A 23,315-nucleotide genomic window follows, 5' to 3' on the forward strand; every position below is an offset into this window, starting at 1 on the left:
TTACAAAGAACAACAGCAGGATTTTTTTTTTTTTTTCAGAGCTGTGGTTTGAGCTTCCTTTCTTGTAAAAGCCAGGTCTGCTGACAAATGTCACACACTCTGTCTCAAGACAGCTTGCTGTACAAAAATTTCTGTTTTCCTTGGGAAAAACTTGTGAAACCTCTGTCTAAACTAAAATATGGGACCACGCACTGACTATAAATCTCAGAGAATTTCCCTACCAGGGTCCCCGCGTTGCTCCCTCTGGAGGCTGCAACTTAAGTAAACCTGCTGCCCGCGAATTCCTCAGGTGCCGCCCCCTCCGCCCTACATCAGAACCAGGGATGGAGCTCCTGGTAAAGCACCCTGCAGAAGGAAGGTTGGGAAGGAAGGATAAAAAGCAAGAAAGCCAGCTAGCTCAGGAGGACGGCGGCAGCGAGGCCCAGAGCCACTGCTCCTCGCCTGCAGGAAAATCCCACGTGGAGAGACTTCTCCGACCGCCGTCCCACCTGTCAATCACCACCCATCTGGGAAGACCCGGCTGCTGGCGCTCTAGGGCCAGCTGAGGGGTGCAGCAGGCTGGGCAGGAGCTCCGCTGCCGGCACGCTCCCTACCTGCTGGCCAGGGGGACTGAGGGGACGCTGCCAGGAGGAGGGCTCAGGCCGCGGACCCCGGAGCAGCTCCTGGCCCCACCGCAGCCGTCCCGCGGTTCCAATGACCTCCCTCCCCGGGCTCAACAGGCCCCGCCACACTCACCATTTCCTGGCGCTCGGGAGTCGGGCGGCCACCAGGGATCTTCAGCACCCGCAGGGCAAAGCCAGCGAGACCCCAGGGCTGGCAACAGAAGCCGAGAGCCAGATCGCAGGACTGGTGGACCGGGAGACAGGGCTCCCCACCTCCGAGCCCCGTGGGCAGATCGCGGAAGCCGCCCTGTCCTCGCTGGCTGTGCGGGGATTGGACGGTTCTTCCCGAGTGCTCTCCACTGCACAGGGCTGCAGACCCGCCCCGCAGGCTGAGCCCAGAGAGCCTTCTTTCTGAGTGACAGTAGACGACATCCAACCCAGGAATCAGTGAGGCCAGGATGACAGATTCCTGGTGACAGCTTTTATTTTTCCTCCTGAGGTCTGCGAATTGGACAAGAGGGCCTCAGACTACAGGTAATCGAAGGCAAAGTTTCCTCTTAGAAGAGTGATCTAGCAGCTCCAGAGGAACATGTGCGTTGAACCTCGCATATAAGGTGACTTCTGCATAGTATTCACGAGTAGAAATAATATAATGACAAATACTGCAAAATTTTGTAGAACTTTTCTTCTCCCTCTTGTGAGGTGATAAATTGAGCTTTAAACTGGGAAGCAATCCGATAAGGCAGCAATATCCAATGAAAATCATATGTGAAGTACAAGAGTAATTTAAAGTTGTCTAATATTCACATTAAAAAATTAAAAGAAACAGGTGAAACTGATTGTAATGGCATAAACCAATATATCCAGAACAGTAACTATCCTTATGTTGATGTAGCCCAAAAGAATGTCAGCAGAGTTTGTTGTTGTTGTTGTTGTTGTTGTTTCTTGTCAGAGAGCTCAGGTGGTTTGAGCTTCCTCTTTCTTGTAAATGCCCAGTTTGCAGACAAATGTAACAGACTCTGTTTCAAGAGGGCTTGCTGTACAAAATTTATTATTTGTTTTCCCTGGTAAAAACCATGAAACCTATGCTTACCTAAAATTATGGGACAAAGAGTAACTGCTATGTTACCACCCACTGTTATACAAACAACCACTGAGGATAAATCTCAAAGAATTTCCTGTCTCTGGAGCCAGTGACTTTTCTTCTTTAGCCCCTCTAGACTGCTGCAGTTTAAATAAACCTTCTTCCGGCAAATCCCTCAGGTGTCCAGCCTCCTCTGACCTACATCAATGTGACCCACAGAAACTTACTTATCAAGTATATGTGGTTTTGGAACTATGTCCCCAAACTCTCTGGATTCTAAGCTTCCAGCATATCTCAGTTTGCAAAGAAACCTTAATCCAGATTTGACACCTGAGGGTCCCCTGACTTCAGGAGGGGAAAGGGCCTAGTCACCTTGTTTTTATGCTAGAGGTGAGAGACACAGTTTCTTAATAATATTTCTCCATAGACCCAAAGGCCAAGGGAGACAGTGCCCTGAGCAAGCACAGGAAACTATCCAAAAGTAAATCACTTTTTCCCACTTGAAAGTGGCCACAGGTCCATCCCATTGCAGCCATCGGACAGCAAACAAAGGAAAATGGGGTCCCAGGAAGTGGGGGACACATGTCTTCAGATCTGTCCACAGGCTTGACTCTATTGTTTCAAACATGAAATGAATACTTCTTATTTGACAATTTGGCCTTAGACCTAATGGCCAGGCTATGATGTCTGTTTCATCCTGTGGTCCAACCCCCATAGCTAATTAGCAGCTGGACTGGGCTCAGCATGAGTTGTACCTTATTCCAAAGCCAAAACTCCTCCACCAGACCAAAAGACTCATGCAACATTGCTTATTCTCAAAAGACTTGGAAAGAGACAAATATTCAAAAAAAAAAAAAAAAAAACACCAGCACTTGTGATTATATGGATATGGAACACAGTACTATGTGTTACACACAATAACACAAATGGAACCTTCTTATATACTGAGTCATCATGAGACTCCAATTCCAGGATCCAGGGAACCTTGGTTCAGTTTACATCAAGGGCACACACCAGCTAGAATTAATTTCAACCAGCTAGAATTCATTTCATCTGCCACCAGGATGAGAGATCAGCCAAAAGTAAAAATAATGCCAATTCCCAATGCCAATTGGTGGCAATGTCACTTCTGCAGCTCCAACATGACTATAATCTGCCTGTAGCTATCAAAATGTTATATGTGCATATCCTTTCAATTAGTATTTTTTTCCCTTGGATTCTATCCTCATCAAGATACTAGTTTATGTTGTCATTTGAATTGTGTCCCCTCCCCAAATCTCATGTTGATGTTCTAAATACTCAGTGCCTCAGACTGTGACTCTATTTGAATGTTTCTCAAAGACATATTAATGTTAATCCACTTAATTAGTGTGGGGTCTAATACAATTGAATCCACTTTCCACATATAAGAAATGACAAAACACAGAGAAGGATAGGAAAACTGTTGTTCAAACAGTAATAGAAGATGTAAATGTACCTCTCAAAGAGTGGGCCTCAAAAGAAATAACTCTAGCAAGCAACTTGATATATAGGCTCCAGAATGAGGACAAAATAATTTTCTATCCTGAAGCCCACTATCTGTGACACTGCCATATGACAGCCCTAAGAAACAGATTGCAGCCCACTGTGACACATACACTGTCCCTGTAGCATGGCTGATGAAGGTACAATTGGATTACATCATGTTCTACCAGCATTGAGAGGCTGAACTGCTGCAAGAAGTGGCACTTTTTACTGGAATATTTTGAAGGCAGGTGAGAAGACAACTCCAGGTGATGCCATAGTGATTTGTCTTGTGATACATCATAGTTCCAAAAAAATATGTAACAGAGTTTAACCACTTTTGTTTGCGTAACCTCGCTCTTCTTTGTGTAAATGCTTTCCTGGTAAGGCTGTTTGTTTTTAAGTCTTCTAAAAGGAGTAGATTGCTACATGGGCTACCTGGGGCCCAAAATAAGGCAAAAACTAGCAACAGTAAAAAACATACCCATTGCCCAGTACAAATTGAAATGATGCCAAATTATTTCTCTGTTATTTCTACATACATGTTATCTGGAGCTTTAAATCAAATAGGTTACCAGGGGAAGGAGTACAGTACAGATTCCTTTGGGAACAAAAATTCAGGTCAACCAAGTGATAAAGTTCTAGGACAGAGCTTAGAGAAGTTCCCATACTTGGGTATTGGTACTGGTCCTATCCTGGCCATCTCAAGTACCTGCCTGTGGAGACCCTTCTCCACAAGGATCATCTAACCCCAAACCAGAGACATTATTGTTGGTTGTGTATGCACTTGCTTTTTCCCCAAGAGATAGCATTAACAAACAGCTCCCTGATAATCTGCAAGGAACTCTTCAAAGAGATCACCTGATATTCAGTATAACATATAACACTGGCCACCCTGGCTGGCCCCATGGGGGACACTCCCATTGAAAAAGTTTATATCCAGATCAGGTATATATAAATATATGTATAGATCTCCATCCAGGGGTGACACCAGATCACAGAATTAAGATCCCTAGATAAATACCTGAGTAGAAAAATCACTATCCCATGCTTAAATATCAACTCTGGCCAGTCAGGTCCAGTGGTATTAATATAAAAGACCACAGAGTTCCAACATCTGGTAACCTCTTCCTGTCATTGCAGGTCGCCTGCAATTACCCTGTATAAACACCATACACACACAGAGAGAGAGACAGAGAGACAGAGAGAGACAGAGAGAGAGACAGAGAGAGACAGAGAAGGAGGGGGAAGAGAAGGAGGAGGAAGAGGAGGAGAAGGAGACAGAGAAGGAGGGGGAAGAGGAGGAGGAGGAGGAGGAGGAGGAGGAGGAGGAGGAGGAGGAGGATGGAGGTGAAGGACTTCCTCAATGTGGTCACAGATGAGGGCTTGCCTGGACTGGTCTCCTCTGGCCTGCCCTCTTTTACCTGGGGGTGCCTCCTAATAAATGACCATAGGGTCTGTTATAGGGCTGAGTGAACCTCAAAAAATGCTCCCACTCTGGACCTTTTTGTGGGTTTAACCTTGGAAGTTTTGGACACATCAGAAAACATCTTACTCCCGTGAGCATCTCCCTTCATGTGAGCTGGATGAGGGACTGTCTCAGAGTATGTGCCTGGTTACCAGAGTTCTAAGATCATTGTGTTCTAATGCCAAAACCCTGAGGCCCTTCTGCAATGTTTAGTTCACTGAGCCTCTTCCTATAATTGCCTCCCCAGGTGCCCTTTGGGCTACTGGCTTTTCATCTTAACTAAATAAAATTATGCAAATACAATGGCTTTGCAACCCCTTGGGAAGTCATCAGTGCAGCCAAAGACCTTAGGTTTTTTTATTTTTTAGTTGTAGATTGACACAATACCTTTATTTTATTTGTTTATGTGGTGCTGAGGATCAAACCCAGTGTTCCACACATGTGAGGCAAGTGCTCTACCACTGAGCCACAACCCCAACCCCAAGGACTTTGGTTTAAGGAGTAAGATTTGGGTTCAGAAATTCTATTTTCTTACCATTACTGTGATGCTAGAGATTTATTGTGCCTTTCCAACTTTCCCAACACAGACAATGGGGAAATCATTGGCATCTACTCCTGAGGAGATCATAAGTGTAAGAAGAAACCCATGCAATTCACGTTTTTCTATCCGGCAGAGAAAACTTCAAAACATGGAGAGGTGAGAATTACAATGGGTGAGAAACACCATGAAATAACCTCTAGCAGGCCTGAGACCCAGCAATATGATCTTGGGCAAATCACTTCTCCTCTGGGACTAATTTTCAATTCTGCATCAAGAAGATGCTTACTGAAATCAAATGAACCTTAGATATGGTGATCCTCTGACAATAAGCCGTGCAATGTTATCCTTCTATTTTCTTTTTTTAAATTTTTAATTGATTTTTTAAAAAAATGATAGCAAAATGCATTACAATTCTTATTACACATATACAGCACAGTTTTTCATATCTCTATTTGTATATAAATTATGTTGACACCAATTTGTGTCTTCATACATGTACTTTGGATAATGATGTCCATCACATTCCACCATCCTTACTTAACCCCTGCCCCCTCCCTTCCCCTCCCACCCCTCTGCCGTATCTAGAGTTTGTCTATTCTTCCCATGTTCCCTCTCCCTACCCCACTATGAGTCAGCCTCCTTATATCAGAGAAAACATTTGGCATTTGGTTTTAGGGGATTGGCTAACTTCATTAGCATTATCTTCTCCAATGCCATCCATTTACCTGAAAATGCCATGATTTTATTCTCTTTTATTGCTGAGTAATATTGCATTGTGTATATATGCCACACTTTTTTTTATCCATTCATCCATTGAAGGGTATCTAAGTTGGTTCCACAGTTTAGCTTTTGTGAATTGTGCTGCTATAAACATTGATGTGGCTGTGTCCCTTTAGTATGCTGTTTTTAAGTTCTTTGGGTATAGACCAAGGAGATGGATAGCTGGGTCAAATGTTGATTCCATTCCAAGTTTTCCAAGGAATCTCCATACTGCTTTCCATATTGGCTGCACCAATTTGCAGTCCCACTAGCAATGTGTGAGTGTACATTTTTCCCCCACATCCTTGCCAACACTTATTGTTTGTCTTCATAATAGCTGCCATTATGACTGGAGTGAGATGATATTCTAGAGTAGTTTTGATTTGCATTTCTCTAATTGCTAGAAATGATGAATATTTTTCATATATTTGTTGATTGATTGTATATCCTCTTCTGAGAAGTGTCTGTTCAGGTCCTTGGCTCATAAGAGACCCAGAATAGCTAAAGCAATCCTTAGCAGGAAGAGTGAAGCAGATAGCATCACTATACCAGAACTTAAACTATACTACAGAGCAATAGAAACAAAACAACATGATATTGGCACCAAAATAGACTGGTAGACCAATGGTACAGAATAGAGGACAAAAAGACTAACCCGCAAAATTACAATTATCTTATGTTAGACAAAGGTGCCAAAAACATGCATTGGAGAAAAGATAGCCTCTTCAACAAACGGTGCTAAGGAAACTGAAAATCCATATGCAACAAAATTAAATTAAACCCCTCTCTCTCACCATGCAAAAAACTCAACTCAAAGTGGATCAAGGACCTAGGAATTAAACCACATACTCTGCATCTAAGAAAAAGTAGGCCCTAAACTTCATCACGTGGGATTAGGCCCCAACTTCCTTAATAAGACTTCTTAGCACAAGAATTAAAACCAAGAATCAATAAATGGGATGGATTCAAACTAAAAAGTTTCTTCTCAGCAAAAGAAACAATCTGTGAGGTGAACAGAGAGCCTACATCCTGGGAGAAAACCTTTACCCCTCACACATCAGATAGAGCACTAATCTCTAGGGTATATGAAGAACTCAAAAAGCTAAGCACCAAAAAAACAAATAACCCAACCAATATCCTGCTATTTTCACAATTGGATGTGTGTCACAGCCACTCAATACATCCTAATACTAAGCAGTTAGTTTCTCAAATGTCAACTATAGTGTGCCAAAAAATTGAGGGGATGCTGTTTCTCTATCAGAAGATACAGTTGGTTCAAACAAAGCCCCCAGACTAGATAGCCTAAGAAAACATCAATTTATTTTTAACACTTCTGGAGCATGGAAGGGGTTCAGCAATATCTCTCTTTCTGGAGACTCACATTGCTCTGAAGGACTTTTAGGGAACTCAAAGTCTTGTTTTCCACATAAAATCAGAGTGCAGTGTGGTCTCCATGGAGAAATAAGGCCAGCACTTCCTGAGCATGAAGTATCCAATTAAAGCACCCAGCTCCTATGGAAAGGAACTGAAGCTCCATCTTTTCTTGTCCTCTTTTACACAAGGTTAATGGACTCGTCTCAATTTTATATATGTAGAATATAAAATCCTATTTCTGTCTTTCCTAGACCCTTGGAAACCTTTTGTGTCCTCCTGTCCATTTGCTTGTCCTTGGGCTAATAAAACACATAAAACATATCACTAACCCATGGCTGACTTACTTCTAACTATGATTTTTTCCAACAGTTACTACTCTATTGTCTTCTACTTCTCTGACCCCAACTTCATGGGGCCAACCAACCTGAAAGTTGTTTGTGTATGTATGTGGGTATGTGTGAAGGCATATATGTGTGCATGCACATGTGTGTATGTTTATGTGCCTATATGTAGGTAAGAAAAGGAAAATGGCTCATATAAAGAGGGATGTGAAAAGGGGTTTCCAGAATAATAGGTAATATATTTTCAAATCAAACATATGGGAGGGGGCAGATCCCTACTGTACTCTGCTCACCTGTACTCTGGACCAGTCCCTTTCAATGTCTGGGCCTCAGATTCCTGATAATACAATAAGGTGTTGGATGTGAACCAGCATAAGTATGTACTGAAGGAGGACATGGGTGTGGGCTCTCTACATACTGCAAGAGGTGATAATGTGGGCCAGGCTGGCACATGCAGGTTACAGGCCTTCTGACATGGCTTCTGCAGATGGATGTGAGGCTCGGTGGCATCTTTGGTGACATCTCTTAGAGATGGAAATAGACTACAGCTATTGCTCAATGATTCCACTCTTAGGCCTATACCCAATGGAAATGCCAGATCTATTTTACAGCACCAAACACCTATGCAAAATGGACACAGATCTTGACTCTTAATACAATCTCCATGCATTTACCCCACAACCAGACTCCACCTGCTGTGAATAATAAGAGATGATTTGGAAGGAAAACCTAGGCAACCCACCGGTAGGGCAAGAATGGGCAAGTATCTAACTAGCCTTTTCACAGAAAGATACAAACTTGACCTTGTATATATGAAAAGGTTCTCCACGTTAATAATTAAATTCAAATTAAAACCACAATGCAGGGCTGGGGGTTAAACTTGGGTGGTAAAGCACCTGTTTGGTATGTGTAAGCCCTGGTTTAATCTTAGTGCCACACACATTGAAAAGAAAAACCACAATGTGACACAAATACACAATGGCTTAATACCCTTGATAAGAATTGTAAGAATGTTGAGCAAGTAAAATCTCACAGACTGCCATGTATATAAATGGTCACAACCACTTCCAAAATCTCTTTGGTGGCATCTCTTAGACATGGAAGTAGACTGTTGCTGTTTATTGCTCAATGATTCCCCTCTTAGGCACATACCTAAAGGAAATGCCTGCCTGTGTTCACTATGTGAAAGAATGTCACAGCAGAATTATGTACAAACTGGTAACAATCCAAATCTGTGTTAGTAATGAAAGAATAAATAACATTGTCTTGATATTTTTAAGAGAGATTCTGCACAGAATTGAAAATAAAGTACTGCCACATTCACAGGATCTAGAAAACTTGTGATTATCATTGTTGGCTTCACTGGACCATATGTTACAAGATTGGGGTCCAGATATCCTACATCTGTGGTAAGCCAGTCACCTCCAGAGAGACTTTTATTATCCTGAGTTGTCCCTATTTAGTGTTTTATAAAATTTTATTATTTGTGTAGGTTGCTGGAAGAATAGTGATTGATCACATAATAATCTCAGATTATTCCTTTAAAAGCCTCTTGAGGCTAGATAGCCATACAGGATCAGGTTTAACTTTGTCTAAAGAAAATTATAAACAAATAAATATGACATATCGTTGAACACCTTGATAACACAACTAAGATTTCAAAATTGTATCTTGTTATGAGGAGAGACACATTCTTTTTGGATTTATGTGAATAAATTCATATCCTTGATGTAATACTTATGAATAATTTTCAAATCTTAGATTAAGGAGGGAATGAGGTAAATATGTCCACTTTTGTTCACAAAAGCACACCTTACTCTGTTAGAACACTTTCACTTGTATAAAATACTCAAGGCAAGTCAACTTTACAATGAGAAGGGGTTTATTTTGCTCACAGTTTTGAAGATTCTATGGCATGGCAGCTAGACCAAGTGGATTCTGCTAAGGGCTCTCTTGGTTGCTTCCAATCCTGGTGGATGGCAACAGGAGGAAGCCTGGGGGACTAGAGATTCCCACCACTGTTCAGGAAGCCTGCATGGGAGATGGTTTGAGATTTTATACCACGTCTCATGGACACACACTGAGATGAGTAAGGACAGAGAACTGCAAAAGGGGAAACAACCCAGCTTTGGATAAAAGCAGATGGCCTGAGAAGAGAGAAAACTGCAACCTCTTAGGATCTGGACAGAGCAGCAGCTAAATTCTGACTAAAAAGGCTGAATGTCCTGGGCTCCCAGGCTGTACTGCAGCTGCACCACAAGCAGCAGGGGTCATGGCCACATAGACATAAATATAAGCCACTTGGCTACCCTCAGAGCCAAGGTCCAAACCCAGGCCATGACTGTCGCTCAGGCCAGGGTAGCTGAGGAGAGACCAAACCTGCAGTGCAAGCTCCCCACCATGTGTCCTGAACCTCTGAGCTTTTGCCTGAAAGCACATGGCTCTCAATGGAATCCTGCCTTCTGCTCAGAGCTCAGGAGGTACAATGGCCTCCAGGAGTCCCCATGTATGTAGGCACTTCTTTCATAGCCATGCTGGTTTCTGCAGGAAAAAGGCCCCTAAACATCTCTGTATGGACTAGATTTGTTTGTGCACACTTGTAATACCAGCAACTGCAAAGGTTGAAGAAAGAGAATTGCAGTTTGAGGCTAGCCTCAGAAACCTAGTGAGGCCCTAATCAACTTGGAGAGGCTCTTATGGGGAATCTGTGGCAAAATAAAACATAAAATGGTCTAGGAATGTGGTCCAGTAGTTAAGGTACCTTGGGTTCAATTCCTGATACAAAAAAAAAAAAAAAAACTGTATTGTCCTTGTGATCTTCATTGTGCAGAGTAACCTGGCCATAGAGAAGAAGGTTGATGTGTGGCAGGAGCATACTGAAAGGAACCCCTCACAGCTAGTTGACATTGTCTTTAAAGTAAAGCCTGGGCAACTGAGGCAGGCTCATGCTGTGTTGGCAGCCACCAAAAAGAGTTCATTCAAGAAGCCTAGAGAAAAGTATGGAAGGGCCTCCCTCCATTAAAAATACACCTACAGTGAGAAGAGCCCCACCAGGAGTCTCTGGGTACAACTGACAGTGGGGCCTCACCCAAAGTTGATGACATTGTGATAAAGATAATAGTGACAATTCAGGCTCAACCACATCCTGTGCTCCAGCCCCTGGAATGCAACCAGAGAAATGAAGACTAGGGCAGAGTTTTATACATGCCAGCTTGCCCAATGCAGCTTCTGGATGAGATCTGCTGTGTAAAATAAGTACTTAGATGACCTTTTCACCCAAACAAGCCATGACTCCACTTGTAAGTGCCACCAGAACTTAGAGCCAACCCCAACCAAGAATACTGCCTTTCAAATACTACTTCACACAAAATCACCCCACCAGATATAAGGCATCCACTAAAATGATCTTTTTAAAAAAAAAAAGTCACCTATCTGAAATTCCAGATTAGCCAATGAACCCGAATTCAATATCAAGTTGAAAACAGCCTATAGTAAGAAATCAGGGACCAGAGACAGTTCATGTGCTCCTGGGAATGTCACGGTTCTGCCATACTTGGGTCCCTAATTTTAGACTAAAAACTAAATGTCTATCTGAGGCCCAAAAGGAACAGAAATCAAACATGTGATTTGTACACCAGAAAGCTAAGCTGCCACTGAGAGGTTAAGACAAAGCCCAATGAGAGCCCTGCCCTAGGCCTGCCAGACTCACAAGGGAGTTGTCTATATAAGAATGAGAATAAAGGTACAGCATTGAAGGGCAGGTTTATTTTAGTTCAATAAACTACAATATCTTAAAGGTATTAGCGTATTAATATTAATGAATTAATTAAATACAACCACTTTGGAAAACACCATGAAGTCTCCTCAAAAGACTAGAAATGGAGCCACCATATGCCCCAGCTGCCCTGCTCCTTTGTGTTTACCCAAAAGAACTGAAATAAGCATACTGTACGGATACAGCAAGGTTGCTGTAGCAGAGCAGTTCACACAGCCAAGTTATGGGATCAGTCCAGAACCTGGGAAGAGATGAATGGATACAGAAAACGTGGTATATATAAACACAACGTAGTTTTTCCATTAAGAATGAAATTATGGAGCAGGTTTGAAGCTCAGTGTAGAGCACTTGCCTAGCATGTGTGAGGTACTGGGTTTGATTCTCAACACCACATATAATTAAGTAAAATTAAGATCCATCAGCTAAAAAATATTTTTTGATTATGGCATTTTTCTGGTAAATGGATAAAACTGGAAAGCATCATGCTAAGCAATATAAGCTAGACACTGAAAGTCAAGAGTTGAATGTTTTCTCTAATATGTGGTCACTAGACCAAAATAAGAGGGAGGAATGGAGGTATCATCTGAGATTAGAGGAGCGATCACGTGAGTAGAAGAAGAGGACTCGGGGCAAGGAAAATGGGACGAGAAATGGGATGAGAAATGGGAGGAATGGTGAACTGAAAACAACCAAGCTACCCTGTGTACATATGTGAACACAGCACAGTGAGATTCCCCTTTAATTTAGCGATATCTATGTAGCAATAACGAAGAACAACTATAAGTAAATAGAGGTAAACCCAGTACAGTAGAGGAAAAGGAAAGCGGGTAGAAAGCAGATGCTGGTGGTGCTTGCTGAGATGTATTGTTTGTAGCTAAATTTCAGGCACTTGAATTTCTTCGTTTCGGCTTCATGGCAACCCTGAGACAGTACAACTTCTCTTCTTGTTTTACAGATGAGAAAACTGAGACCCTGGGAATTAAGTAAGTTTCAAAAGTGGTGAAGTTCAACTTTGCAGTTAAAGCCTAAATGTTTTTAGATGCATCCTATTGTTGTAACTATGCTTAAATTTTTATATGACCAGAGGCATTTTTTTCACCTTGGAATAGAATGAATTTTAATGCTCTAAGGAATTTTAAATATCATTATTTAGACTGTTAATTGTACACCTAAAGAAGTCAAAACCTAGAAAGTCAGTCTGTAAAAATAGCATGTGTAAGAGGTTATGTGCTGCTTTTTTTGCCTAATAACTAATAACTATTGAGTTGAATTTGCAATTGCTTGTTTGAAAATATGGAGCAAAATATTGTGTTTTGTTGGCTTGAAGATTTGTTAATATAATTTATTTTTAAGTTTTTTGGGGAGATAGTCGTGCCTTTTTTATTAGTGCATTACAGTTATACATAATACTAGGATCCATTTTGACATAATTATACATCACACTAAGCAATATAAGCATGGAATATAATTTGCTACAAGTCAGTCCCAGTACTAATGCTATCTTTTCTCCAGTAAAATGTTTTTGGCACCCTTGTCTCATATGAGATAACCATATTAATGTGGGTTTGTCTCTGTGTCCTCTATTCTGTACCACTGGTCTACAAGTCTCTTTTGATGCCAACACCATGCTGCTTTTGTTACTATAGCTCTGTAGAATAGTTTAAGGTCTGGTATTGTGATGCCTCCTACTTCATTTTTCTTGCTAAGGATTGGTTTAGCTACTCTGGGGCTCTGGGTTTTTTAAATAAATTTCATGATTGCTTTTTCTGATTTCCTAGAATAATCTCTGTCCTATGTATACCATGACCATTCACTCAGCAACTGCTACCATAGACCTTTAGACTTCCCTGATGCTAAATATCCATAACTGTCCCTGCCCCACCAGTCAGAGAACAAGGACTTTACATCACTGGCCCCCAAATTTGCCCTCTGTAGGCACAAAGCAGACAGAATGAGTCAATACCCAATACCCCAAATTAATTTAGGCACCAAAACCTTTGGGAGAGGGGATGATAATGGGCAGTCAGATGCAATTTGTAGGAACACAAAATTAAGGGAATAATTCTAAAAAAGGATCTGACTTTTCTGAGCCCCATAGGCTTTCTTTTCCAAGAGACTATTTATCTGCAGCCCTGCGCAGCTTAAGTGGACAGTATAGGTTACTTTCCTCAGCAAAATACCTGTTATCTGCAGGAGAATTCAGCCTGAAATAATGCTAATAAGAGGAACCCAAGTTGCCCTGGAGTGGGAGCCCTTTTGTGAGCCTTACACAAATCAGATCCCAGAACTCAGGCATAAGAATAATTTTCTGTAATAAGATGTTCCAATTAGATACAGTCAGCATGTGCCAAAGTGACCTACAGTGGTCATTGCCTGGAGACATGAAAGTCTGATATCATCCTGCTGTCAGAACAATGAGGGCAGGATATCCCTGGAAACAGCTGAGGAGTGCCAACATTTCAAGCCCATTCTCAGCATCAAACCTGTTGTCTGGTGATGGCTGGAACACCAGGCTCCAGGTTCTGGGCAGGCCCTCATGGGAAGCCTGAGTCTATCTCCTAGTAGCCTCACAACCACCAATCACTACACTGTTGAGCAAGCATCCAAAACAGGCTACAACACTCAGAAGACTGAGGGTATCATGGTCAACTTCTGGAGGGAGTAGGCACCTGGATTCAGGTGGGCCAGAGAAGCTTCAGGCTGAGTGTGGGCAGGTTGGAACTGGAACCTACCCTACTGCTGGGCAGCCCATGGCTGGGGTGAGTCACCTCACCTCTCTGGGCTTCAGTTTCCTCCTCCATGATATAAATGAAATTTAACAATTCATTAGAGTGTCAGGACTACCCTCAGACTGACTCATCACTCATAATTCTGCCTTGAGCATAGACTGCAGTCAGGGGCAGGGTGGAAGGTGGCTTTATGGAGTCGCTCAAGTAAGCTGCTACTTCATCCATTCTTCATGTCCCCACCACAGAGCTCAGCAGCAGAGGCAGCAGCTCCCACTGCAAATTCTGTGACCAACACAACTGCAAATTTTGTACCAGCAGGCAGGAGATCATCAACATGCTCAGAGCACACTCAGCCAGCTTCTGCAGCTCCATTGTGAAGCTAACTGCAGGAGCTTCGTCTCAGGGCCTCCACTGGCCAGGAAAATACCATGACTGATGACAATTTTTACTTTACCTTCTGGTTTCCAGCACTCCCCAATTTACATCCACACAAAGGACCAAGATACCTTGCTTCTGGACATACCTTCTAGAATCCTCTAGAGTCATATGGCAGCCTGGAGTGCCCGGTGGAATCTCAGGTTCTGCTGATGTTGCCATGTTCCACATTTCTGGAAGTTGGCCTACCCAGGGATGACTTACATCAGCTTGACCTCCAGAAATACCCCCTATCTTCAGCCTGGATGAGATTTATGGCTACAACATATACCCCCAGTTTCCATGATTTGTTTCTGCACCTACAACTTCTATCATGACTCTATAAGTGGGTAATTGCTACATCATCCCTGTCAGATGGGTGTGGATAGCAGCAACAAGTAAGAGAGTATCCTGGTGAGCTAGGTGGCATGGATATCCCCTTGATGGTCCCCCTTTTACAAGCAGCTAACACATTCAGAATGCAGTGCACCATCCCTACCCTCCTGGAGATGACCTTCTAGTGCATTGGGAAGGATGGATGGGAATAAAGGAGACACCAGTCAGTGTTAAGGTTCTAAACTGAAAGTAGGAGGGGATCAGAGTGCCAGGCCCCCACTAGGGAGTGTGGCTCTATGTTGGGGACTGCAGCAAGAAACCCAAGATGAGGAGCAGGCTTTTGGGGAGATGAGTCCTTGAAAGTGTTTAGGGCACAGGCTGCACTGTATGGACCTTGACTTACTTGAGGAGTTAGACAGAGCCACTGGAGACTGGAGCAGAGGAGGCAGCCATGACTTTTGACATCATTGTGGTAGATAGGTTGTTTCTGGGAAGGGAGGGAGGAGACTGCTATTGCAGCCATTAGAGAGGAGGCCATAGCAGGCTGGTGACCATGAAGGAAGCCAGCAGTGTCAAAGTCTGCATGGCATTTGAACAGGGAACCAAAAGAGTTTGCTCACAATATGTATGGACATGAAATACGGACAATTGTCCTCCAGGAGTCCAGCTGCAGATGGGCCATTTCAACACAAACCAAAGCTGGTTCAGGTGTACCCCTACACCCCAGGCTCCACTGAGCCTCTGGAGGCCAGCTTTCATAGATGTCATTGAACACTCATATTCTTGACCCTGAGTGCCAGTCTCACCTGTGCTGTGACCGCTATTGTGAAGGTCTCTAGTTGTACAGCCTCTGCCAGCCACCACAGCAGCCTGCATCCCAGTGCTCCCTTAGCATATGGGAGGCAACTGAGCTCCCAGCCTTCATCCCCTCTCTTGGTGGTTGAGACTAGAGTGTCTGTCCCCAGGCTGATAGGTCCTGTTATCTCTGGGGGCATGTGGATCCCATGGGGTGATGGAAGGTGCAGGAGGGCTCTTGAAAGAAAATGAGGCTAGGAACATTTGGGTCACCCTCAGGAAGCAAGAGGAGATGAGGTCTCCACAAAGCAGCTGTGACCCCTGTGCTCAAAGCCAAGGTGGTTCCTGAAGGATTCTGGGCTACTGCAGGAGGACCCATGCCCTGATGCTTCAGCCATCATCCAAGATTATGGACTAACACAACCTGTACAAGGATGAACTTGGGGAATATGAGACACAGCAGATAGTTTCAGAAGGTCTCAGCAGAGAAATAGCATCATGGAGAAATTTATGCCAAATGGGGAGGTGGTAGCATATTGGGGTCAGTACCACTCTTAGTCTCAGGTCAGGTCCAAGAGCCTTGGTCCAGAAAAATTCACCAGGGTGCAGTGAGCCATGTACAGAAAGCAGCCTTTCCTGAGCAGCTCAGGATGTCTCCTCACTGCCCAGCAGCTGCAAGACCTCCCTACCATGTGTTCTCGCCTGGCCCTAAGCAAGCTTCCAAAGCCAATATTACAAAAGAGCAAAGAGAAAAGGCTTTTACAAGGGGAAGGGTGGCCCTGTGACTCACTGGAAGAGATAATTTCCACCTAAGATGGAAAAATGTACATCAGATGGAATCATCACTGCTACGGACCAAATTATCACATGCTAAAACCTGTGCATGGCATGAAAAAATCTCAGTACAGGTAGCTAAGTCAATACTGTAGAAACAGGAAAAAGGACACAATCCAACACAAGTGGACAGGGAGGAAAGGACCAGGAAGAAGATATAGTACCCAGGAGTATGCCCACAGTGACATACTTTCTCCAGCCATGCCCCAATTTCCTCCAGTTTCCACACCTCCCAGTAGTTTTTTTTTTTCAGTTGTAGTTGGACACAATATCTTTATTTCACTTATTTATTTTTATGTGGTGCTGAGGATCGAACCCAGGGTCTCACACATGCAAGGTGAGTGCTCTAACTCTGAGCCACAACCCCAGCCCTCCCAGTAGTTCTTTCAGCTATCAATGGATGAGTCCACTGATGAGGTCAGAGCCCTCATGATCCAATCAGTTTCTACATTTGAGCATTATTGTATTGGGAAACAAGACTTTAACACATAAAACTTTGGGGGCACATTTCCACTCCAAACTATAACCAGCTCCAGGCCAAGTTGGGACACTCTGGAGTCCAAGGCACTTGTAAAAAAAAAGGCATTAGGTGTGTTCAGGGTCTCAGCACAGTCTGTCTTTAGGCAAGAGTCAGTGTGGGTAGCAAGCCAACAGGTCTTGGAGCTGGATTGGAGGAAATCTCAGGTCTGTGGCTCAAACCTGTTCTTAAGGAGGTTCTCAGCTGTGGTATAGATTGTCCTACAGAGTCCCCAGTGAACACTACTGACCACCTTCTGCCCCAGTCCTACCAAAGCAGAAGACTCATGAAAATGCTAACATGTTCTATGCCATGAACTCTCATGATAACTGTTATTTTTGCCTGAAGAAGTGGACCTTCACCTGGGTGTATGAAGGTCCTGCATAGAGCCAGTTCAACCCTCCCTCACATGAATCAGAGACAGCTCAAGATTGCCAAGAGCATCTTCTGATGGACATCTCCCTGGGGACTGGATGGCCAATGGTAAAGCACTTTCAGGCTTGTTAGAGTCTGTAAACAAGTCAAAATAACACCTGGCATTTTGCCAGGGGAATGTTAGAGTTCGTAAACAAGTCTGGATGGTGCCTGGCAAAATGCCAGAGGGAGTGGTTTGAGAAGTAACAAAAGCAAGCCATTAAGTGTGGAGATTCCTTATTGGTTGACTGATGTATCTAGTTTATGCTAATTAGATAAGCTGTGTGGAATGTATAAATACTGCTCCTGTCCTGCAATAAACAGCTCCTACTCCTGCTGTATCAACGTACACAAGTTATTCGTCACCCCCCCGGTTATTTTGCTGCAGCCATACTGCGGCAGAGGCGGATAGTAATGCCTCGCCTGTCAATCAATACTGTTGGCAAAATGCCAGGGGCCATACAGACTCGGCTGTGGCTCTCAGCACAGGCTATAGTGTCCAAGTCAAGCAGGCTCCTTCTGACAACCTGTCAGCCCAAGTCAGCCCAGACTAGAGCTTCACCCCAAAATTCTCCTGCTGCCAGGATTGACACCTGCCATTCAACATACTGACCAGGTCTCCATGGAGAAATCTCTGCCTATGTGCCTTCTGCCCTCTGCAATTGGAGGACGAGCTGCCTGTGGTCAAGGATGGACAATGGGCAAGACACACTGTCTATTTCTTCCTAGCCCTCTATTTACTCCCTGACACCTTCCCAGGAAATGTTAGCTGCCCTGGGGAGACCATTCTAGATACAGTTCACTGCCTATGGGCACCCAGGGCACACCAGCAGTTTTGACCCTGCATTGCTCTCCTGGTGACCTCAGACACTGGCAGAGACCCAAAACCCTTGTGCCCTTCTGAGGCTGCACCAAAGAGTCCATCATCAGGGTCACTTAGAGAGAGGACATACCAAGCCCTCACTGATAGTGAAGAGAGAGAGGCTTCTTAGGGTTCACTCTCCTCAACTGGCCTTAAGGACAGCCCCATTGATATCTCATGTCATGGAAAGTACCATTTACTACTGCAACCTGGGCCTTACAAAACCATGGGAGAAGGGGAGAAAAGGGTTTAAAAAGAAGGATTTGGGAGGTGGGGGAGGGTAACTGAATATTTGCATGAAAAGGAAAAAAAGTTCACTAATTAGGGTAGGGCAATATTTGTTGCAAAAAGAATGTGCTAGTCTAGAATATCATATCGAAATACTGTTTCTACTACAGCCTGGTCACTGAATTTTGGTTTGGCTTGGTTTGGTTTACTGTGTTAATAGAAATGAGATGGACAGTTTTATGCTCAGATGCTATGCACTGAGCCAGCATGGAAAAGAGAGATGGCACTTTCCAGCAGGGTTACTTTAAGCATAAAAGTAGAAACATCTTATAAAGACTCTGTCTGGACTTCTTAAGTGGGAGACCAGAAATCCCTGAAGTTTAATTTGTTTTTCCCTTTTTTGTCATTTTTTTATTGTTTGTATTTTTCTTCTTCTTCGTGTACTTTCTTTTTGAGTACTCAAGTCCCAACAGGTACTTAGGCTTTATTTACCCTGGATTGGTGAATGTCCAGGTCATGAGTCCATCTGGGCACAGGAGTGAGGCTGTCTACAGACTTGAAAGAAGCTCTGTGTAGTGACGAGTGTCATGGCTGCCACTCTACAACTCTGCAGAGAAGGAGGAAGGGTGCTTTCATCTGAAGCTGGAGGCCTGAACTCTGTGATGAAGAGAAGGACTGACAGGGTGGAACTTGGATGGATCAGGTTGGATGGGAAGGAGTGAATCTGTAATGTCCTGCCATGAGAACAGAAGGTCCCGGAAAATGGACTGGTGTGTTCCACACACCACCCAGCTCATGGACTGAGGCTCTGGGAACAAAAGGTGCAGCACCATATGCTGGGTCCTCAGGCTGCATTTGAGAGAGCTGGCAAGTAGCCCTCGAGAGTTACACTCCTGTCCCCAGTCAGCATAAAAATTCTCTTTGAGGGCAAATTATGCTCTGAGATGACAGTGCTCCTCCAAGCAGGGGACAGAAATCAGCATACAGACTCCTTTAAAATAACTCTGGATGGTATGCGTCAGAGCTGATAGCAAGCAAACACAGTGACATTTGTGCCACACAAGCACCCTCATAGCTAGGAAAGTCTGAACTCAACACCCCAGAAAGAAATTTCTCCATCTTCAAAACCTCTGCAAGGAGAAAATGGAATCTTTTCATGACTGCTACTGAATTTGCTGCACAACATAAACTGATTTCTACATTATTCCCCAAATTTGTGTTTTTTCAGAGTTTTAATTTTTTTATATTTTGCCAAGTAATTGGATCCTCCCCTGATGCCTTCTTTCTTCTTTCTCATCTTTGTTCCTGTTCTCTCCTTCATTTTTTCTCTACTTGTTTTATCTTATTCTTTCCCCCACCTTTCTTTCCTGTTTTTTCTTTCTTTTTTTACTTTTATCTCTTCTTTCATTCAATTTCATATACTATCATCAGTGCTCAATGTTTTTATTCTATCCGATAATTAGGGTTTTGATGTGGTGTCCCCCAAGAGCTTGAGTGTGAGACAGGCAGGGATGTTCAGAGGTGAAGTGATTAGATGATGAGAAATAGACCCTAATTAGAGATTTAATTCAATGATAGAAATTAACTTGACAGCAATTACAGGCAGGTAGACAGTGGCTGGAACAAGGAGTTGACTGGGGGAGGCCTTTGGGACTTACATTTAGTCCCTGGAGAAGAGAGCACTTTTCTTCTCTCCTCCCTCTTCCTGGCTGAAGTGTCCTGAGCTGATTTCCTCTTGATGCCCTTCCACCACAGTGTTCTGCCTCACCTCTGGCCCAGAGCCATGGTGGTGGCCAACTGTGGACAGAGCTCTGAAACCATGAGCCAAAATAAACTTTTCTCCTCTGATTTGTACTTGTCAGGTGTACCGGTCACACCAATGCAAAAATTGGCTAAAATTAAAATTGGTACCAGGAATGGAGTCATTGCTGTGACTAATGTGCCCATGTGGTTCAAAAGCTTTTGGACCTGGCTTGCAGGGGGAGAAATTTTGAAAAGTTTAGAGATACAATCTGGAAAGCTTTAGGATGCTATGAGCACAGCTTAGTGGGCAACTCCAATGGGAGATAGGAAAGCCAGAATGTCAATAAAATTGTGAGCAGTGAGGATTGGATCCATGAAGTTTCAGAGGAGAAGGGCCCTATTGGAAACTGGACTAGATGCCATACCTGTTGGGAAAACATATAACAGCAGCAGCACCCCAGAGAAAAACCCCAACATGGCGTCTAACGACCCTCTTTCTCCTCTTTGTCTCTTTCACTGGCGTGAAACGTTCCCGCCGGTGCCAATGTTCAAATCCTGCTGGTGGGAAGCCTTAGCCCCAATAAGAATTAACTTCTTGGGCTCCGGAACTGACATATGGAAGAGCTTGCCAATAAACCGGCGACCTGTTATCTACCTCAGCCCTGCTACCTCTCCTTAGACCTATATAAACACACATCCTTTGGTAATAAAGTGGAACCTCTTTGGTGATCTGTGTCGTGTGGTGCGGCGTCTTCCAGTCTTACAATACCTGTCATATTCTGGGAAAGAAATTATCTAAATCTTGCCCATGTCCTCAGACAGTTTGTGAGGCTGAATTTAAAGGTGATATACTAATTAATCTGGTGGGTAAAATTTCAAGGTAGCACAGCATTCAGGTAATGTCACAGATATTGCTGGAGGCTTTTTGCCAAGATTATTATGAGAATCAAAAGAAAGCAGAGCATAAAGGTTTGAAAAACTTGTAGTATGCCCCCAAAAAAGTAGAAGTAAAACTGGGGCTAAGGAAGGTGTGATTGTTGCAGATCACAAGCACTAAAGACATGCAAAACACTTTAAAGAGACAATAGGAAAAAAGGCTTGAGGGCATCTCAGTAATTGTGGGAGACAACACCTATCTCTAGCTCAAGGGTGTAAAAAAAAAATCCTTAATAAAATGTTGAGGGCTGCGATCAAGTCAAGATGGCACCTGGCAGTTTTCCAGGAGGAGTGGTTTGTGAGGCAACACCACCGAGCCATTAAGATGGTGAGAATTCCCTATTGACAGATTGCTGTATCTGGATGATACTAATTGAGTCAAGCTGTGTGTAATCAGTTAGGTATACATACCACTGTTGTTCCGTAATAAAGCAGTTCCCACTTCAACCTTAAAGTTGCTTGTCACTTCCCGGTTACTTTGCCCAGCCGGACTGCGGCAATAAAAGACCATGGGAGACCAGAAGAGGAAGCACAGCCCTGCCAGAGCCAGACTGGAGGAAACCCATCAACCCTTAAAACCCATCAACTGGTGGCGTGGCTACCAGCACGGTTCTGCGGCTGATCCAGGTACCCAGTTTCCAACTCCCCCACCCTTAGCTACGATAACTCAAAATTTTTCCCACAAGCTTTTGGGGAGTGTAGCTATCAACACAAAACAACAACTGTACAGGCACCTGGTTTCCATCTCAGAGACTAGAGTAGGGAGGCTACAGTTGGAAGCTCAAGTCCTTTCACACTGGCTACATCCACCACCCTGACCACAGAGGCTCAAGCTAGGAATAGACAACGCCACCTACTGGAAGAAAGGAAAACAGAGTTCTGAGAGACTTTTTTTTTTTTTTTTTTTTTTGCTTTCTTTTCTTCTCTCTCTCTTACAGCCTCCATATGCAAAACCAAGAAATGTGCATGACATAGGACTTTAACAACTGAATCACCAGAATAATATAATGTAGAGGAATTGCATATGCCCCACCTCCCCTTTTTTTCTTTCTTTTTCTTTTTTCTTTCTTATTTTCTTTTTCCCTCTCTCTTTTTTCTCTTTTCTTCCTTGTTATTTTTTTCTTCATTCTTACTCCCTCTATCCCACTTTCAACCCCCTAAATTTTACTATCCATACGTAGGGTAACTTTCTAAATACAGATAGGAGGTTGAATGTATACATTCTTCCATAAATTACGCATCTATTGGTTAGAGTTCTCCAAAATTGCTAAGTTATATTAACCTCATACCCTCACTCCTCTCCCCCTAAGCATAACATCCCACGTCTGAAATTCAGTTTTCTATATGCCACCAGAAATGGTATGCCTTTTATGAAACTAATGACTATATTTTTAAATAATAATTGAAGCCAATATCTGTAGACTTAGAGTCTAACTATAAATGTATTAATAATGAAAACTTGTGCTTAGATGATGTACTATTGATACTAGGAACTGATAACATTGTCCTTCTCCACAAAAGAGAGATTTTGGAGTTATAAAGAGCAATATAAATATATAAGGGGAAAATCATTAACACAACAGTTTCACAAAGCTGGAAAGAAACATGAACAGTATGAAAAGACAAGGAAAGAAAGGACCACAAACAATGCAGGTCAATTCAACATTAGAAGAGGTAATATCTGCAGCAGATGGAATGTCAGATAAAGAGTTCAGGATACACATGCTTCAGATGATCTGGAGTCTCAAGGAAGACATTAGACAGCAAAATCAGACAATGAAAGATCACTTTGACAATGAATTACATAAACAAATCCAAGAAGCAAAAGATCAACTCTATAAGGAGATGGAGGTTATAAAAAAACAAACAAACAGAAATCCTGGAAATGAAGGAAACAATAAACCAAATTAAAAACTCAAATGAGAGTATTACCAGAAGAGTAGAACACTTAGAAGATAGAACATCAGACAACTAAGACAAAGTATTTCAACTTGAAAAGAACATAGACAGCTCAGCGAGACTGTTAAGAAACCATGAGCTGAACATCCAAGAAATATGGG

The 23,315-nt window shown here is 43.1% G+C and overlaps 1 protein-coding gene and 1 long non-coding RNA gene across 4 annotated transcripts in view; one reads left to right on the plus strand and one right to left on the minus strand.

Annotated features, from left to right (window-relative positions):
* The window catches only part of LOC124100414 (zinc finger protein 678-like), a 31,405-nt gene extending 30,532 nt beyond the window's left edge, over positions 1–873 (minus strand). The window contains exon 1 of the mRNA XM_058583021.1: positions 736–873. The gene's annotated coding sequence lies outside the window, so the exon portion shown is untranslated. The remainder of the gene's footprint in view (positions 1–735) is intronic.
* Positions 874–916: 43 nt separating this feature from the next.
* Positions 917–23,315, plus strand: part of LOC124100417 (uncharacterized) — a 32,984-nt gene continuing 10,585 nt past the window's right edge. Inside the window, exons 1-4 of one of the 3 annotated variants that reach the window (XR_009227940.1) lie at positions 917–1,216; positions 5,245–5,354; positions 12,403–12,430; positions 14,422–18,320. This is a non-coding gene — a long non-coding RNA (uncharacterized LOC124100417). Of the gene's footprint in view, positions 1,217–5,244; positions 5,355–12,402; positions 12,431–14,421; positions 18,321–23,315 lie in introns of those variants that run through there. The other 2 variants (XR_006854288.2, XR_009227939.1) reach the window with 2 other exon arrangements.

The sequence above is a fragment of the Marmota monax genome, unplaced genomic scaffold (genome assembly GCF_021218885.2).
Source record: "Marmota monax isolate L192 unplaced genomic scaffold, Marmota_monax_Labrador192_F-V1.1 WCK01_AAM20220418_F8-fsc00238, whole genome shotgun sequence".
NCBI lineage: Eukaryota > Metazoa > Chordata > Mammalia > Rodentia > Sciuridae > Marmota > Marmota monax.